Genomic DNA, 15,623 nt, shown 5'->3' with positions numbered 1-15,623 from the left:
GGTGCTTTGGGATGTTACGCACGGAGGGATGGCTAGGATCCACGATGGTCTAATGATGCTATTAACGATTGGGAGGAACCATGCACTTAGTTTATTTTGTTTGATCTTTATGATAGATGTATATGTCTTTTATGATGATTTATCATGTGATTATCTCTACTTTGATGTATCATGGATTGGAATAGGATGATGTACCTTATTTCACATATGTATATTCTTTAAGCCTTCATACCCTATGACATGTACAGTGGATGATTGAGCATTTGAAAATGTAATGTAGGAATATTGGACTTATCATTATTATTCATGTGGATGTTGTACTAGATGGATTCATGTATGTTAGTTAATTTAGATGTGATACAACGTTAAGGGATCTTTAAAGAATGTAGCATGTTATGTATATATGTTATATTTATTTTCATTTGAATTGTTGCTATTGCTTCCGCAAATGTTATGAATGGTTTTATCTTTCATGTTTAAAAATTAAAAAAATTTAAAAAATTTAAAAAAAGAAAAAATTGTTTGGCAAACTTAGCAAAATTCTTTGGATCCCTTGGCAGGGCATTACAGCTATCCTTGTATGACTCTTTAAACTATTAAAATGCATCAAGGGGTATAGTAGGTGAATCTGGTTGATTTGGACTTGAGTTTCCCTTCTTTGGCTTGACTTTTATCTCTATGTTCAATGGTCATTTTTCATTTTGTATTTTCTAAGTTTTTGAACTACCTACTACCTCTTTCTTAACAAACTTTTCTTAACCATCTCTAGTTTTATTCATCCACCTAAATGAATTGCTTTAGTGCAAGCCTAAGATACTAGCTCAAAAAAGGTCAAAAATTGTCCACACTTTCACTAAGGTGCACTACTCCTAACTTAACTTACTAAGATTTTATGACTTTAATATCTTTCCCCGATAATGGTGCCAAAAAGATCAGTAAAATTATGGTTCAATTTAACTTGAGATTTGGCCTTATTTGGTAGTTCAGTTTACTCCTATTGATTGTTAATCCAAGGTCATAGACTAATGAAATATATTTTAGTAGTTTTCCTAAGGGATGAAGGTAGTAGATTAAATGGGGATGAAAGATAGACTATAAAAATGGAGAAAATATTAGGATGTACTTTTGATTTGTCTAAATGTGTCACAATTAAATTCTTTGATTCTAATTCCATACTAGAAACTAATCTAATCAATTGAAGATACACATAAAATCTTTAAGAATCAATACTATGAATCTAGTTGAAAGTAGAACCAAAAGTCTGTTTAATGAAACTAAACACCTATTAATTGAGATTTTAAATGAAATATTACACTCAAATTTGTAGATAAAATCACTCTTATTTAATAGAATATCACATCAGCATTCTCAAATATATGTAAAATTATGTTTAGATATAATAAAATCATACTTAAAATATCCATAATCTAATCACACATATCCACTCTTTAGTTATTCTATGCTTAAATAGAACACTAATTAATTTACCTAAAAGATATTGCTAAATAATGACAAAGGAAAAATACTTTAGTTCCAAGAAATACATTAAGAAGGATGAAGTAATGAGACCATAATTGGTCTCATAATTAACCCAATCATATCATATATTTCTTCTTAAACTATTGATGATAAAGTGGATTTGAGGAATAATGGAAGGTTCTATAGTTGTTTAAGGTAGAATATAAAGTAGATATTTGATTTATTTTTAGTAAATAAATATTATGTAAATCAATTCTAATATGTCTCTATAAGTGTGCAAGATACTAAAATGTAGCTAAATAAGTTATTAACTAACTCATGACAAGAAGAAGGTTTCAAAGGGACTTTCTACAATGAGCTCCAGACAACCATAGAAGAGAACTCTAGACATGTTGAAGGCTTTGAAGACATCATCAAAAGATAAAGAAGGATCTTTTAGAAAACTAGCACATTCCAACATTCATGGATAATCATGGACAATCAGTCATTCCTAAATTAGTGGGTAGAATATTTATTTTGTGCAAGTTGAAGTTGTACATTACATTGTGTTATCTTTCTTCAACAATGATAACTAAATTTGGAAACTATTTAAATTTTTTAACATCATTTTAATCTTATATTTATGATAACTATCAATGATCTGGTCAAATTGATTGATTATCAGTTCCTTGATTCACATTGAGAAATTGAAGAATTCCTAAAATTAAGCATTCAGATATTGTCAAAAAGGTAGTCCCACTAAAATAGCCTTATATGACTCATTTCTTAATGATTTTCAAGATGTTTTGGAAATTAGACTTGAAGGTATAAAAATCATCTTTCATTTATTTGGCATGATTCACAACAGAAAAGTTGCAGTTGGTGGATAAAGATGACTAATTCAGAAGTATAGTAATAAATAGCAACAATTTAGTTAAAAACCTAGTCTTAGTAAAATGATCATATCTCTCTCATTTCTTAATGAAATTGGGAAATTAAAAAAGATCTAGAAACTAGATAACAAGGGTTACAAAAAAAATTGAGGGTTTGGAATGAATGACAAAAATAAAGATGAAGCACATGACTGAAGTTGACTAAATGTGATGTAACCAAATTATGGAACAAAAAATTAGTTTTCTCAAAGTTATATATATGATCCCATAAAAATAGGATATTGGATTCAAATTGTTCATAGATTAGTTAGGTAATTATAGGATATTTATTCCATAAATACCTTGTAATGATTTAATCAGAGACATGGTGATGAAGGGGGTAGATTAGGAAGGTTGTTTTAGTCTTAGGAAATAGGATCGTTTAGTTTTATTTTCCAATAGCAATGTAATTTGAAATTTCTAGAGTAAATTCAATTCAAGTTATTTCATTTCCATAAAGTGTTCTTTAATTTAGCCTTTTCAATTCCTCCAATTTTATTTCTTTGCATCCAAGCTCTCTAGAATAGATTTGATTTCATGCAAGTTGTAATGCCCAACCAAGGGATCCCAAAGAATTAACCTAAAGTTTTACTAAGTTTGCCAAACTTTTTTTTTTCCAAAGATAACATAAACAACAATTATAAAATAGCAGAAGCAATAACATACAATCACACATGCGCAACACATAACACATTACATTCCTTAAGAATCCCAAGACATTGAATCACATTTATATTTAAATAATACTAAGTCCAATAAATAACACATCCACATAAAAGAATAACTACAAGTTCAAATCCATTTAAATAATATACATTTGTTTCGAATGCCACTTGGCATTAATCGAAATGCACAATCATCCACTGTACATGTCACAGGGTATGAAAGGCTAAAAGAATATACATTTATAAAATAGATTACATCATCTCTTTCGAATCCATAAAACAAGATATAATACAATAAGTAAAAAAAAATCCATCATATCAATATAACCATCCATCATAATACAAAAACATAGAATGAAAGGAAATGTAGGACAGGGAACTCCAGCCATAGCATCAACGGACATATCCCAATGGTAAAAGTAAAAAAGCACTACCACCTGACCTCGTGTAACCCAAAAAGGTCCACTCCCACCGCACTCAAGAGACAGTCTCAAGTCCAAAACAAGATTAAAATCTCAAAAATCAAAGTAATTTCTAAGTCAAGGAAAACCCTAAAAGTAATCTAACTCAAAGGTTCCAAGATAAAACAACATCTAAACCCAGAGGCAAATAAAGACACATAGGGATTCTACTATGCAAGTGGGTAAGTGTCATCACATGAGTCAACTCTAGAGTTACCCTCACACTCTGACTCGACCCCAACCCCCTAGTGACTCTGTATGGCACTAGTACCCTTTTGTACTGACAAGGCATACTAATGATGCATGGTTGCAACCAAGCGTCCTCTCTACTCCCATCCTAGTCTATACTAGCACTCAAGGCATGGGTGAGGAAATATAAGGACTCCTATTAGATTCATTTTACTCTCATTTAGTGTAGTGTTTTCACTTATTAAAATAACCTATAATGGATTACCCACGTAGCCAATTTGGGCTCCGGCCTCCATTGCATGCCACTTCTCTACATTACATATAGATAACCTACCCTAAGCTCATAAAAGTACAAATCAAAGAATCATAGTTTTCACCTCAACCCTATACAAGTGATTGGAAAGAATCAAAAGATAGCTCACAATAACACCTCAATCCTTGACAAGCAACTAGAAAGCATCTAAAAATAATTGATCGAAGACTCAAAGATTAAATCAAATAGGTCACATCATTCATCTCAGTTTCACACAAGAACAATGGAAAGCAATAACAAACAATAGATCAAACTCCTCATAGAGCATTCAAGACACATTATCATGGTTAAGTATAAAAGATCAAGATCAAAACATCATCATAACATCACAAAAATAGAACTCTCGAGCCTCTGGTAAACATCCCAGGACTAGTCATCACTCTAGTCAACCCAAAATCCAAAACATAAGACAACATATAGTTAACAGTGTAGTTTCATAATTTTGTTTGATTTTGAAGGCACAAAGTTTGAGTTAGCAGTAAGGTTTAAGTTTTCGTTTCAATGTAAGTTTTAGAGTAGATGAGATTTATATTTTACCCTTACCACTTAACCCATTTCTCATGATAGAACAAATTGCACAATTACTATTGTGAGATTACAAGGATCACAATTAAATATCTAAAATAATTTAAAGATAATTATTTATTAAATTATTAAAATAATAATAATTTATTAATTAATAAAATAATAATTATTCATTAATTAATAAAATAATTACAATTTTATTAAAAATCAAAATCATTAATAATAATAATTAAATAAATAAATTTCAACTTTATTAAATAATATTTATTATTAATTAAAACTTAATTAAAATAAATAAATTAAATTAATTAATAAATACTAAATGGTAATAGTAGTTATTAATTATTAATATTTAATAATTAATAAAATTATTATTAAAATGATTAATAAAATTTTAATTTAATAAAAATGATTTTTAAAAAAAATAAAAACATAAATAAAACCCTGAATTTTAAGGCTCATTGGCCAACATTTAATGGTTGTTGCCACAACACTAGTGCAAGTAGTTGCGGCTCAAATCATCGTCAGGACGGGAGGTGGGGTATGGGTCCCACCTCCCTCCCAATTTTTTTATTTAATTTTTTCATGTTTAATATAAAATCTTTTTGTTAAAACAAGACCCCAATATATATATATATATATATATATATATATATATATATATATATATATTTATTTATTTATTTATTTATTTATTTATTTATAAAAAATTATGAATTTAATCTGATAGAGAAACCCAAATAAACCAATCAAATTTTCATTCTAAATTTTCTTTTCATTTCAAAACTATTCCTAATTAAAATAACAACTATTCAATTTTATAGAACAAGGCTTTCATAATCTTTCAATCCTCGTATACATATAAAATTCGATATGAATACCAATAAATTCAAAATGAAAGATTGAAAGATTCATCACAAACAAAATTTGGAAAAAAGATTCAACAAACACGATGTAGACAAGAATTTTGAAAAAAAAAATTCATTGTGTGAATAAAACAAAAGACTCTACCTAAATCTAATGCTAATACACAACCACTCGAAGATTGTGAGGGAATTTTCTTTTCTCTCAAAACCTTCTCTCTTAAAATCTATTCTCCGAAAATTCCAATCCCTACAAAATAAACTCTCAATATCTAATAAGGAGTTCTTTCCTAAATTCGGGGCACTAATTATGCGATCACACGAGGGAACTCGTTGATCACAATCTTTTAACTCTTTATTTACTTTTGGATATTCATGCACACTTTTTGCAAATTAAAATATCTTTATTAAATTCATTTCTCTTTTTCTCTTTAATTAATTTTCAAAGCATTTTTTGATAAAATATTTATTAACTTAAGTAATAATAATATTTAGCATTTATTTAAAAATGATCTCCTAAATATATTATTAAATTAAATAAATATTATTACGTTCTAAAATTAGAACTATAAATTCCTCTTTAACTTTAATTTTTTTATTTAATTAAGTTCTCAATTAATTAAATATAAGTAAATATAATTAAATATTGAAATTATCTTAATAATTTTTCATTAAATTAAATCATTAAATATTCTTTTAATTTGACTTAATTAACAGAAAAATCACCAATGACCTTCAAGATGGAATATGAAAACCCATCATAAAATACCACATACAAGATCAAACTCAAAGGTTATAATCATGAATATACGTCATATGACGAATTCGGAAGGGTAATCATCTTAGATACTTGTCCTAATTTTCTAGGACAATCAATTTTAAGGTTAGGATTTGGACTCAAGAATTTGTCTCCCCTCTCTTACCATTGAGATGTTGTGATAGGGTATGCTCATCCTGGGAATTTAGGGAAGTCGATACCCAGTACTTACAATCTGCATAAAATCCACACATATATTCTAAACTAAATAGGCAATGACAAGAAGTGGTGCATTGTATAGATCCCGACTAGCAGATGCCCATGACTCCCTTCCTTAACCACATCAGAAACATCACACATAAAGAAAACACACATGCACACCATACACATGCAATATGGGGTAAGTATCCTTAGAAAACACGTATAAATAATCCATCTAACTAACATCATCAAATAAATGAAATTACTATAAATAATCATCATCAAAGTATAACCATGCATACATGAACTAAGTGGTACCAAAATAGTCTCATCATATACTCAACTAAGTATGAAAACAATATCCAATAATCTAGAAAATAATGTTACTAATCATCAAGCATAAACATAAACTAGCCTAAAAGAGTTTGGCAATAATTACTGAAAGTAAACTAGGGGTAGACACTACACAAGTGTAATGTAGAATGAACTATAAAGAAAGTTTTCTCAATTCTTCTTTGCATATAGCCTTGGAAACTTCCTTGGATTGATAAATTAAATGATGTGGATTGAAACTAAATGATGCAAGGTGATAATGCAATGATCTTGCACATCATTTTTGGAACTATTTTCAGGAATAGGTGTCATTGGGGAATCAAGAAAATTAAATTTTCAGCCTTTGTGATTTAGAAGTTTGTTAAGAAAGATTTGTATCTCAACCCCCACCCCCCCAAAACAAAAGTATCAAATCTACAAAACCCCCTAAATTATTTTTGTCAAAATGTTCTTAGTCGTAAATCCACCACTCCAAGTCTTAGCAAAGGATATTTCTTAAAGGGATATATTCATGGCTTATTTCTTGCAGGAGGTGGAGAATTCAATAAGGATATATTATCTTTAATACAGAAGTTTGGAAAGGAAAGACTCATATGGAGACCTTCAAAGTGCTAGAAAGGTTTCCCAATCAGACTTTTAAATTCAAGAGAGGGTTGTCCAATCAGATATTTGAAGAATAAAGCACTATTTCTAGCCATAGATGCACCAAATCAGAATAAAGGATTGAAAGATCTCTCAAATCAGCCCACGTACTTGCTAGAATAAAAAAGCATGGAGAAGGTTTCTACAACAAAGGAAGGTGAAGCATTGAGTTTCAATTTTTTTCATCTTCTTTCCATTATATTCTCTCAAAAATTTGAATGCATGGAAGCATATTATGAGAAAGGGAAGATATTTTTCAACACCAATTAATGGTTATCCTTAACCTCTCTAAATCATTGATTAGAGTAAGTTAGGATAGGTTTTCCTTTTGTCCAAAAAGGTGTTTGTACACATTCTATATCCTCTTCTCTAAGGCTATAAGGATGCACTTTATTATACAATTCATTACTCTCAAGGACTAGATCATATATTTTTATATTATGGATGCCTTGGTGGAACTTTCAAGTCTAGTTCAAGCACTAAAACTTCAATAGTGTGGGGAAATAAGACAAGGAGGAAATCTTAGTTGTCTTTCAATATAGAAGACCAAGATGCAATTCTTAAAAGATGAAGAAATTTATTGCATGCATCATGAGGAAAGTGAGCTACAAAATGTTGCATAGTGGATGAATGGAAACTAAGATAAATTCAAGCATTTTCTTTATTATTTCACTCTTACTCAACTTTAAGTTCTTTCTTTTTCCCAATCTACTCATAAAGAAGAATAAAAATAACCTAACATAATACAATAAAACTTCTAGATAAATCTAAACCTAATCCAAAGTCATCCGGATCTATTAGGAGCTAACAAGAGACTTATATAAAAAAGAGAAAAATAAAATAGATTTATTGAATCTTAAGGCTCATCATGAGTTGCAAAGGAACTTGCAACATCTTAGGTGTGGGGGCAACGATGAGACCATAATTGGTCTCATAATTAACCCAATCATATCATATATTTCTTCTTAAAATATTGATGATAAAGTGGATTTGAGGAATAATGGAAGGTTCTTTAGTTGTTTCAAGTAGAATATAAAGTAGATAATTGATTTATTTTGAGTAAATAAATATTATGGAAATTAGTTCTAATATGTCTCTATAAATGTGCAAGACACTAAAATATAGCTAAATGAGTTATTAATTAACTCATGACAAGAAGAAGGTTTCAAAGGGACTTTCTATAAAAAGCTCTAGACAACCACATAAGAGAACTCTTGACACATTTAAGGCTTTGAAGAAATCATCAAAAGATAAAGAATAATATTATAGAAAACTAGTACATTCCAACATCCATGGACAATTATGGACAATCAGTCATTTCTAAATCAATGTGCATAATATTTGTTTTGTGCAAGTCGAAGATGTACATTACATTGTGTTATCTTTCTTCAACAAAGATAACTAAAGTTGAAAAGTATTTAAATGTTGTAACATGATTTTAATCTAATATTTATGATAAATATCGATGATCTAGTCAAGTTGATTGATGATAAGTTTCTTGATTCACATTTAGAACTTGGAGAGTTCATAAAATCAAATGTCCATAAATTATCAAAAGGGTAATCCTAATAAATTAGCCATATCTCACTTATTTCTTAATGAAATTAAGATCTTCAAGATGTTCTAGAAACTATACTTGAAGATATACAAATTATCTTTCATTAAATTTGTGTGATTTGCAATAGAAAAGTTGGACTCAATTGACTGGAGAACAACCCTTCGACATTTCAATTATTGTGTTTCTTGACTTTAGACCTTGTCCCTATTGACCTTGTTCAAACTCACTATCATATGCATTCACTCTCTGCCTTGATGTTTCATGTTCACAACCTCTCATCCCCTATTTCAGATTCTTACTCTTTGTTGCAAATTTATATCTATTGTTGCATGTCCACCTTACTTCTTTTTCGTAATCTCTCATTCTTTACCACAATGCCTCCAACTTCCTATCACAACTCATTATTATTCCTTACAACATTCTTAACCTCTTGTCACAAACCATCTTCTAGTAGACCTTCGTCCTTCTTACTACATTTCTTAGAATCAAAGTCATTCTCCTTTTTCATTATTCAGCAATGTCTTTCAGGAAAATTATTTGTGTCATTTAAGCATAAAAGAACTAAATCTAGTGGATCCATGTGATTGGATTGTGGATGTTTTAATTATAATTTTATTAGATCTAAATAAAAGTTTGCATACATTTGAGAGTGATGATGTGTTATTTTATTTAATAGGAGTGATTTTACTTGCAAATATGAGTGTACAATTTCAATAAATAGATGTGTGGTTTCATTAAAAAGACTTGTGGTTTCATTTGTAATTAGATTCATGGTGTTGATTCTAAAAGATTTGATTTTTTGCTTCATTTGATTAGATTATTAGCTAGTTTGTAATTAGAATCAAAGACTGTAATTGTGACATGTTTAGAAAATTAGAATTATATTCTACGATTTGCTCGATTTCCATGGTCTACTTTTCATCCCCACTTAACCTTCTACCTTCATCCCTTTGGAAAACTTCCATGATATCTTTCATCAATCTATGACCCTGGATTGGCAATCGATAAGAGTAAACAAAAATTTCCAATAAGGTCAAATCTCAAGTTAAATTGAGCTATAGGTTTATCCTATAACCATTGAAGATACAACAAAGACAACCCCAAGCTTAGGGGTTGAAGGGAAGGATCTATCACCCCAAACCCATTTCTTCAATTCAAGTTTATCACACTCAACATTCTCATTTGTTTCAGTATGAGGCTTATCAGAGGGGATGGGAATCTCAATCCTTGAGATCTCACCCTCTTCCAACATAGACCCAATATCAATCAACAAAAATTGTGAGATATTTTTTGGGGCGTTCAAAAAACCATTCAAGCCCTCCAAGAAAGGGTACAAACACATTATATTATCAACTTCCTTGGACTTCTAATCATCCTAGGGCTAACCACCCTTTCCTCTTGTTCCTAGTCATTACTCGCCACCTCAAAAATCAAAAACCATCATGTTGGGAGGAGGAATGGACGAAGATCCAACTTCTAGAACTTTATCAATAACAATCAATAGGGATCACACTAAATCTCTTTTTTATTGGGTTGAGGGACTTTGCAATCCATCACCACATGGCCAAACTTAGAATATCTCTAGAGGAACAAACCAAAATTATCGCACACAATAGCCTGAGACTTTTGCCCCATTTCATGCTAAGAGTGAAAAAATTAGGGAGGGGATTGTTCACATCCACATTGACACCAAATCTAACATACACAAGCCTATAATTATAGAGTGACATTATATGTAGAAACATATTGACCAAAGGAGTTTCCTATCTATCAAAAATGTTTTCATCCATAAAAAATGTTTTCATCCTAGAATTCAAGAGGAAGACCAAGAAAATTTACCCAGAATGGGGCAAGATAATTTAAATCAGTTGTTGGGTCAAAACTAGGTTGACATATACTAAATCTGTAGCAATAAAAAATTTAAATAGAAAGAGGTCACCCAACATTATTGAAACACAAACATTCCCTTTCAATTTCCACCTTTGACTTCACCATTTTTGGACCATATCAATTTATGATCTAAAGTAATGAACCATTGAACCAAACATAAGTGGAGAGTTGAGGATATGTTACACCACCTCATACTAGAAGAAAGGTCTCGGGTGCATCAATACTATGGCTAATATTGGATTCATCTTTTTATTTACTTAAAGTATTTGATGTTGATTTTCTTTACTATGATGTTGGTTGTTTTATACTCTTAAAGTGTGATTTTATATAGTAATCACCCTTATTTCATAAAAATAGAATTTAAAACAAAAGATTTATATTCTCATCTATTACTTGTCTATCTATATAATTATACCTAAGTTCAACATCCTTAATGGATATCAAATTATATTTATATAAATATTAAATAGTTTTTATTAATCAAAACTAATAAAATACAAGGTTGCATAGCAACTAAGTTCCTCCCAAATTTTTTATAGAATTGGTTTTAAAAAAATTTAAAACTTTAGAAAATTTTATATAGAAATAGTTAAAATTTTAAAAATATGTAACCTGTATCAATGTAAATGTATAGAAAAATGTTGAAGTAAGTAATGTTGAATAATTTGATATTAATTATTATTATTTTATTTCTAAGTGTAGATACATAAGAACAATGATACTAAATTATTTATTTTATTTTATTAAAAATAAAGAGCTAAAGTTTAAGAAGTTAGAAATAGCTATAAAAAGAAATAAATAATAATAATAAATTATTTTAATATTCTAATATTATTTTAATCATTTATATCATAAAATTTTTATATTTTTTAAAAATATATAAATATACATTTTATAAAATATAATAAAAATAATTGATAAAAATATAAAAATAGTTTATGATATAATATAAAATATAATAATTAGTATAATAGTCATTTTGTAAATCCTCTAACAAAGTGACATTTCAAGATTGAAGTGTTTAAATACCTCTAACCAATTCACTCCTAACAGGGTGATCCAAATCCTCTAACATGGTAATACTTAACAGTATGTTTTGTAACCTTTAATAGAATTGGCTCCTAACATGGCTCATTTCAGAAGAGTGAAAATTATTGTGACTAGTTGCAAAGTGGTTTTTCCCAAATTGGGTTTCCATGTTAAATCTTGGCATTATCTGTGTTCATATTATTTTGTTATGTTTTATATTGTTGCAACTAAGTTACTAAAGGACAAAACAAATTAATAAATCTTAAGATTGCTTTGTTTACTGAGCGACAATTATATTCTAGCGTTAACTGAGCTATTCAGTATTGTATGATAAGTGGAAGTTTGTATTGACATCTAAGGGACATAGATTTGATTTTGTGGTAACTGATTCACTCCTCCCCTCTCAGTTATTCCTCTTACATTTCCAACATAGTTGACTCTAACTGAGTCAACACGTAACCACCTTTTGAAGTAGCAGAAGGGACGGCATTGCTAACAACATCCACAAAAGATAAATCAAAAGTAGTACCACTAACTAGAGGAGCATAAATAACAGAGCCCATTGCTGGTTACTTAGAACCATTAAGGGAGAGATCCTTCCCAAATACCTAAGAAGAACTCTTAAATGTCGTATAGTGTTGAGAATAGGCACCTTTCCACCATGAAGAGGGATTCTTCACTTTAACTTTATCTAAATTGCATTTGGCCACAACATGCCCAATCTTGAAGCATCTTCTACATCTGAAGGGAATCTCTTCATAGTCCAAAGGTTGAATCCATGAACTCTTTGGGGTCCTGAGTTTAATCTCCACAGACAACCCCTTGAATGCATTAATACTAACCAAAATGCAAGCATATGTCGTATGAAGAATGCCAGAAGATTTTATATCCATCATAAGAAAATCTCCAAGAACCTCACCCACTTTCTCTATGAGCGAATCTACCCAAAGATGAACTGGAAGTAGGGGAGTCTAACCCATATTGACATTTTGCAAAAGAATTCAGCCAAAAGGTTAAAGTCCTCGTGCCAAGGTTTCATCAATCAAGGAGAAGCCATTTTCCCAAGTAATAAAATGATTAAAGAGAATAATATTTCTATCCTCCACATTTTCCAACTTGGGAATAAAGAAACCCTTGGCCTAAGGAATAATCTGCACCCAATTCAAAATTGTGAGCTCCCAATCCTTAAAATCCAGTCATGGAGCCCTGGGGGACTAGATCAGAAACCCTTAAGCTGACATATGATCAGAGTGGAAGAAAAGTCGGAGGCAATCTGATCAATCAAAACAATCGTCTCATCTTCTAGCTTAATAGCAATAGACTGGTAGACAAGGAACGACTTAGACTCAAGCTAGGTGCTCAGCATAAGAAGCCTCAGGAGCCCAAAAGAAGAGGCATCCCCCAAACCACCGGTGGCAGAGCGAGAAGCACCAGCAGACACTGAATGAGGCGCACTCATCGTACCAACAGTACTAGTAAGCATAGAGGTCGTAGGAGGAAGGCATTCGCAGCAATGGGAAGCGCATACAGCATCCGAACCAAACACATAAGCTCCACAGTGACCTCAAACATCACGAGGAGGGAGATTAACGGCCTCAAAAGGTCCAGCACCAGATCGTGTTGAGGCAGACAAAGAAACACCTACCACAGCATGCACAGAAACCGCAGGGAGAGCTGATGATGTTGCCGCCAGTGCGGATTGCTTGCCAGGATGTGGTGACAGATGCAGAGAGTTTCCAGGGGAAACTACTTACTAGTTATTGATACCCTACGATAAAAAACTACATATTATCGGATCCCTATCACCTCCCTTCAGAATTTATTTAGACAATTGTCTCCATATCATGTTTTGTTTTTCCTATGCCTTATCAATGTTACACAACTATTTACTACTAGATACATTTCTAGTTTATATCAAACTAGTGCTGATATGGTGAGGCTATAATTGCGATATTATATCACAAGGATTTGTACAACCATATTATAGTTGGACAAACAAATAGACTCAAGTAAATGTTATTAAGTTCCAAGAACATTATTACCTCAAAATTATAGTCTATAAGCTGAGGGGAAATATTAACAATGCTTATTACCTTAGTCTTCATAACTTATGAACGTAATCATTATTTCATGGTTATACTATAAATTCTTTTGCAATGATTAATGAACAACCCAAATACCTAATACACTCTTAAAAAATTGTAAAATTTCTAAAGATAGGGTACAATGCACCTCCATTTATCTAAAATAATTATATTAAACAATTTGAAAGGACTTATAGATCCAAGCTAGAAGTTACACCAAGTTTATTTGTACTCTAGAAATTCATTAAGTCTATAGTGAAACTCACAAATGCAAGATGACCTAGATGTGCTCATATATGCAAGCATGCACATGTACATGTGTATGTATATGTGTGCATACATAAATATAAAACTACTTATTATGCAATCAATAAACTATTTTAGAGGTCTATCTTAATTTTTCAATAGTAGCAATAAAAAATATATAATGTTAAACACAAAGTCATCCCCTTGAGTACATGCCAACCTTGCCCAAGATGTAGGGGTACATTTGACTCCAATGAAGGATGCCCTAAGTAACCCATAAACCTTTACCCAAGAATGTCTATTTCAGAAGTGTTAGGACCTTATATATAACAGTGAGAGAGGGAAAATGCATACTTGGGTTGACTTCCTACATCAAAATGTGCATGTGCATCATCGACTCTATTTGTTGAACAAATTTCTCTCCAGACCTTTTCTATAGATCTCGTTACAAACTTTGAGGAACTTTATAAAAAAAATTGTCAATGTAATGTGCCTAAACATACATTGCATTATTTTTTGTTGTCGCCCTTTGTCTACTCCTTCCAGAGTTGGCAAGGTGACATTACGAAAATCAATAACTTAAACTTTGACATGATTACTAATGTTTATCCCATATGAAACATGCAAAAATAGTAACAAGATTTTCAATAGAACTAGAAAGGACAAAAACCTTATGCCACAATCACATTCCCTCACCTTGTGTTACAAAGAAACCTAGCAACAACATATAAACATCTTGTAAAAATCAACAATCTATAGACAAAAGAAAACTAACACCAATGAAAATGACTGCATTGATTATAGAACCAATTAAACCAAACACGCAAATACCCTATCTAGATGGAGTTACCATGCCAACTCCAGTCAAAACAAATCCATATACTCTTAATAGTGGCTAAGAAAGAAAGTTTTGTCGAAAATGAGAATAAAACGTCAACATTCAATCCTGTCATAATATAATAGAGTCAGTAGTAGCTATAACATTGATTACTCCAAATAATAAGACCAAATAAAATAATTAGTTTAATAAAAATCTATCCATTGGAAAACTATCCAAATAATTTCATTATATACAAGTTGTACACCAAAATGGGCACATGACAAAATATGTCAACAATGTGATCTTATTTATTAGTGAGTTTGTAGTGCAATTAAGTGGCAACGCTTTGGAATGGTTTGATTTATCTTGTGTTCTTTACATTTTCTTTACAAACTTGAACCACATGATCCCCAACTCATATGAGGATGGTATAAACTTAATAGTATCTTATAATCATACATTATCATTTTCCATTAGATCATCTTCAATCCATATGGTTTATGTATCTACCCTAGGTATTTTTAAAGATGCCTATAAGTCAAAATAATTATCTAGTGGAGCATAAACATCAAAAATTAGAAAAAAGTAAGATCTCATATTATGACAACCTACTATGTCATGTAACACATTAAATTTGACTCCTACACCTCAACACCT

This window comes from Cupressus sempervirens, chromosome 7 (assembly GCF_028749045.1).
Source record: "Cupressus sempervirens isolate cs-2001-9-10 chromosome 7, ASM2874904v1, whole genome shotgun sequence".
Classification (NCBI taxonomy): domain Eukaryota; kingdom Viridiplantae; phylum Streptophyta; class Pinopsida; order Cupressales; family Cupressaceae; genus Cupressus; species Cupressus sempervirens.
The sequence above is the reverse complement of the archived record's forward strand: the minus strand, read 5'-3'. Positions refer to the sequence as shown.